Below are 6000 nucleotides of genomic sequence, written 5' to 3'. Positions count from 1 at the left end.
CCCTCCAGACACTCCTTGCCTGATCAACCCAAAGATCCAACAGCCAAACCTTGCAGCCATACACCTGCGGAAGAGCTGCACTCCTCCGAGCTTGATTCTGTGTCTGAAGATGAGGACACACTGGAAAGTTTATTTGAACCAAGGTTCCCGGAATTGCAAGGCCTTGGAGAATCCCGTGCCATCCCTGGTACTCGGAGGAGGAAGAAGCGTTCCGGCCGGAGCGCATCCCGTGGGTCTCAGCAGTCATCCGTGAACGTTCCGCAGCTAACCTGGGGAGTCGGTGAGTCTATTTCTGTTCCCCCTATCTCACTCACCACCCCTGTGCCCCTTGTTGCTCCCATATTGAGAAGGGCACCAGATGCTTTAGTGCTGCAGGGACGAGGAGACCCGCGGAACCTACCCAAGTTGGCTCACTTACAGTATGTGGTAATCCAAAGGGTTTCTACTGAATATGGATACAAATATCCGTATGTGCCACCTTCCCTTTTGTCACAGATTGACCAAGAATGGGAAGCTTGGTGCCAGGAAGCCATTTGGTCATATTTAAAAGTGCCTCGTATCCTTGTGGGTGCAGACCCAAGGCTGCCTCATTTGAAAGACAGATTTGAGAGATGCCAACGCGACTGGAGCTGGGGCCGACATATCTTTAGAGATCGTGTTGTGCTGAAATTTCCTGGGAGAGAGGATCGAGTGTTTTTAGTCACCAAGTCCACAGAAAATGGTGACATTGTCATTTTGCCTGACCCCCAATTTTATAAGTAAAATACATGTGGGCTTTGCATAGCTTACTAACCTTGAATAAGTTTTGGACAAGGATTTTCTTTGCCCCCACTTTTGTTGTTTCTCCAAGTTTTCCCTTTTCCCCCTGGCCTCTCCGGATCCAAATCAGAACTATTGTGAAGAACTTTGGAGGGGTTGGGTTCAGTCAGTTAGAGGGGGTCCTTGCCAACTTATTTACAGCAGTACCAGAAGATTCAACAAGAAAATAATTGTTCTACCTGTTCACTTCCCTTTTGCTGCTATTTCTTTGCACTTAAACTGGACTGCCGTCGTACCAGCGCACTGACCGCTAAGGGCAGTGTTCTGCAATGTTTACATTGCAGGACAGAAATTTACATACAGTTCCTTTATATCTTTAGATTCTTGCAAACAGAGTACAGAGTAAAGATTGCTCAAGCACTTACATTTAGGACTCCCTGGGAGGAAAGGAGATTTTGAGTTCAGACGTGAGCGTGCAGTCTCAATTCTGACCTTGGAGGTTGTAAATAGATAGGAATTCTATATTGTATATTGTGTATGTTTTATATTTCCTATGCAGGTTTTCTGGACCCACCTACTATCAACACTGTGGAGAATGGGCAGCTAGATAGATAGGGTTGTGTATGTTCGTATGTCTTATGTTATCCTAAATTTTCAATATTGTAATTTAATGTTTTAAATTATGCTTTTTACTTTCCCCCCCTTTTTCTGGTTAGCAAGTATCAGGCTGGCATTCAGGCTTGAATGTCTTAGGACACTGGGGACAGTGTCATTTCAAGTGGGGGGAGTATGTAGCGCCCCCTTACTTTCAGTATGGGCACTACGCTAAAGTTAGTGGGGAATGGGAGAGTTATTTTGCTCCCATTCACAATTTGTTAAATTTGGGCTGCTGTCATTCCTGAACTGTCCTGTGGGTCAGTCTGCGCTCCAGGGGTGTCGTTTCCACCCCTGGGCAACAGGTGGCGCTAGATGGGTTCTGGCGGAGCCGCTTTTCCCCAGAAGCCAATTAGAGAACTTTTCCCTCGTGGGGCATGCTGGGGGAGAGTATATCTGTGGCAGACGCCATTTTCTTTGGTTCTTCGAGGGTTCCAGGTTCCAGGTGCGGTACCCACCTTTAGGGTGTGAACATACAACGGACCCCGGCAATATGGCCTTCCAGGCCGGGGTCGCATTCTACGCGGAGCTCCATGTTCCTGAGAGGGGCCCCAGTGACTTACTGGGCCCCCCACTTTGCTGAAAAGATCCCAGGCTGGGTGCCATTCAATGGGGGGTTGGCTTGAGGAGAACCCAGAGGCTGGTTGTCTAACAGGGCTTGAACGAACCATCGGTAATCTGGTGGCCAGAATGCTGACAGGTACTCTTTGCTGTCATCCGGTGACCTATGTTTAATCTACTGGGAGGATTTGCTCAATTCGTCCATTTAGCTCATTCAAGTAATAGGCCTGTGGCAGAGGCCCTAGAGCCAGGTCTGTGGCAGAGGCTTGTTCCTCCCAGCAATCTAAAGTGACGCTTTGGCTGCCAGGCTTGTGGCAGAGGTCTGTCCGGGGGCACTTCACCCACTCTGGCTGGAGTGGCGACGAACTGTGATTGATACTACTGAGAGCAGGGTTGCCCGGTTCATATCCAGGCCTGATACTGCAAAGTTATCTCCTGCTTCATCAACCTTTTCTCCGTATTTGATGTTGATGTTGGCTATGTTGGGCCGAAAATAAAGCATTTCAAAATCTTCCTTCATTGACTGGACATTCGCTCACTGCTCAATTCTACTCTAATACACCCCTAGACAACACGGAGGTAACTTAATACGCCAATCCCAACAACAACCAGCGGCTCCTGCGGGGGTAGCTTACATACAGATACTCCAGTCTCTGCTGTAGAACTCTGCAGCTCCTCCAGGGTTACCATAGGTCTCTGTGCTGCCTCTCAGATTAATGCCCTCCTTGCCTGGTCCGTGAGTTTTGGTGTGCGGCCATCTCTTGGCAGGTTTGCTGTTGTGCCATGTTCTTTCCATTTGCTTATGATAGATTTGATGGGGCTCCTAGGGATCATCAAAGATTTGGATATTTATTTATAACCTAACCCTGACTTGTACTTCTCAACAACATTGTCCCTTACTTGTTTGGAGAGTTCCTTGGTCTTCATGGCAGTGTTTGGTTAGTGGTGCCTCTTGCTTAGGTGTTGCACCCTCTGGGGACTTTCAAAAAGGTGTGTCTATGTAATGACAGATCATGTGACACTTAGATTGCACACAGGTGGACTACATTTCACTAATTATGTGACTTCTGAAGGTGATTGGTTGCACCAGAGCTTTTTATGGGCTTTATAACAAAGAGTGAATACATACGCACATGCCAATTATCATTTTTTCTGAAAAATAGTTTTATGTATATATTTTTCAAATTTTACTTCACCAACTTAGACTATTGTGTTCTGATCCATCACATATAATTCAGATTAAAAAAACATTGAACTAAAGGCTGTAATGTAAAAAAAAAAAGTTAAAAGCCAGGGGGGGGGGGGGGGATTTTTTTGCAAGGCACTGTAAGTCTTTCAAAATGTAGTTATAATAAAATGTAGCATTTATTGTGAATGTTGAACACTATATAAATGAAGCATGGGAACCACCTTAAAATGATGGAACATTAACCACTAGCCGACCACGCACCGCCGTTCTACGTCGGCAGGTCGGCTCGGCTGGGCGAGAGCACGTAGTATAACGTCCTCTCTCTCAGCCGCCGGGCCCCCCGCTCGCCCCCGACTCCCATGCGTGTGCCCGGCGGGCGCGATCGCCACCGGGCACACGCGATCGCTCGGTACAGAGCGGGGACCGGGAGCTGTGTGTGTAAACACACAGCTCTCGGTCCTGTCAGCAGGGGAAATGCTGATCTTCTGTTCATACAATGTATGAACAGAAGATCAGTGTTTCCCCTAGTGAGGCCCCCCCCCCCCCCCACAGTAAGAACACACCCAGGCATACTTAACCCCTTCCCCGCCCCCTAGTGTTAACCCCTTCACTGCCAGTGGCATTTTTATAGTAATCAAATGCATTTTTATAGCACTGATCGCTATAAAAATGCCAATGGTCCCAAAAATGTGTCAAAAGTGTCCGAACTGTCCGCCATAATGTCGCAATACCGAAAAAAAATCGCTGATCGCCGCCATTACTAGTAAAAAATATATATTAATAAAAATGACATAAAAATACCCCCTATTTTGTAAACGCTATAACTTTTGCGCAAACCAATCAATAAACGCTTATTGCGATTTTTTTTTTACGAAAAATATGTAGAAGAATACGTATCGGCCTAAACTGAGGAAAAAAAAAAGTTTTTTTATATATTTTTGGGGGGGTATTTATTACAGCAAAACGTAAAATATATTCATTTTTTTTCAAAATTGTCGCTCTATTTCTGTTTATAGCGCAAAAAATAAAAAACGCAGAGGTGATCAAATACCACCAAAAGAAAGCTCTATTTGTGGGAAAAAAAGGACGCCAATTTTGTTTGGGAGCCACGTCGCACGGCCGCGCAATTGTCTGTTAAAGCGACGCAGTCCCTAATCGCAAAAAGTACTCTGGTCTTTGGGCAGCAATATGGTCCGGGGGGTAAGTGGTTAAGGACACAGCCATTAGCTTAAATCTTGTGTGTGGGCTTCAGAGCATTTTTCAGGTTCTGAAAAACAGCCAAAAAAAAAAATTCGAACATGCTCTATTTTTTCACGTTTTTAACGTTGTCATTTTTTGGGTTGTAAAAAATGGTCGCGTGTGGGCTTTAACGATGTGAAAAATCCTGTGCATGCTCAGAAACAAGTTATGAGACGGGAGTGCTCGTTCTGGTAAATCTACCATTCGTAATGGAGTAAGCACATTCATCACGCTGTAACAGACAGAAAAGCGCAAATCGTCTTTTACACAAAATCAGCTAAAGCAGTCCAAATGGTGGCGTCATCCGAATGGAACTTCCCCTTTATAACGCTGTCGTATGTGTTGTACGTCACCAAGCTTTGCTATAGCATTTTTTTTCCACGTTCGTGTGTAGGCAAGGCCGTTTTAATGATCAAGTTGACAAAAACATTGTTTTTTCTAGAGCCTGAAAAACGTTGTTTTTTACAACCCAAAAATGATCGTGCCTCAATAGTCTGGGTCATGTTGGTCTCCTCCAGACAGTCTTCTCACACAAACTATGTGTATGCACCAAGCAGCTCCCTACTGCACTGACTCCCATCTGTTTTCTTGGTGAAGCCCTCCAGACTGTTTGGCTGCATCCTTCTCTGTCCAGCAGGGTGAAGCTTTGAACACAAGTTACAATTTTAAGACAAGCCCTGTACACACAGGCACAATCAGTGTACTTGCTGTCCACAAAATCTGAACCTAGGATTGGAGACTTCCAGACTCCAGGACCAAAACCAGGTTTTATCTATCCCCAAAGAAACAAAAAGAGTTTGCTCTGTATGACACAAGCACCCTGGAGCCCCTCAATCTGTCTGGATAAGAAACCTTGGTTGGCACAAAACCCACTTCACACCATGGTAGGGCACAGCACTGTTGAAGAAGACAATGTAAATAAAAAAAATATTGCTTATAATGAGCCAGTTTATTTAGTAGACTTTAAAGTAGAAGTACGGTCAGAGCTCATTTTGCTGTTTTTATCCTGTGGATCACATGAGTGCAGTTCATTCTGCGCTCCTGTGACCCATTTTCAGCAGACAGCGGGCGAAATCCACTGAGGCTGATGTCACAGAGCCAGTCCAGGCTGGGGAAAGATCACAACCATATGGTCGGGATCCGCCAACATGCCTGGACCGACACCCAGCTCCGCCTCTCAGCGAGTCACTAAGTAGGAACAGCGATCTGGTTCCTCCTCTAGTCAGTCTCATCCCTATACAGTTAGAAACACACAGGAGGGAACACATTTAACCCCTTGATCACCCTTAGTGTTAACCCCTTCCCTACCAGTGTCATCTACACAGTAATCAGTGTATTTGTATAGCTCTGTTCGCTGTATAAATGTCAATGGTCCCAAAAATGTGTCAAAAGTGTCTGATCTGTCACAGTCCCGCAAAAAAGAAATTGCAGATTGCTGCCATCACTAGTAAAAATAAAATACAAATGCCATAAATCTATTTCCTTTTTTGTAGGCACTATAACTTTTGCACAAACCAATTAATATATGCAAATTAAATGTAAAAGAATATATATCAGCCTAAACCATTGAAGAAATGTTTTTGTTTATTGCGCAAAAA

This window comes from Rana temporaria, chromosome 3 (genome assembly GCF_905171775.1).
Source record: "Rana temporaria chromosome 3, aRanTem1.1, whole genome shotgun sequence".
Taxonomy (NCBI): Eukaryota; Metazoa; Chordata; class Amphibia; order Anura; family Ranidae; genus Rana; species Rana temporaria.
The sequence above is the reverse complement of the archived record's forward strand: the minus strand, read 5'-3'. Positions refer to the sequence as shown.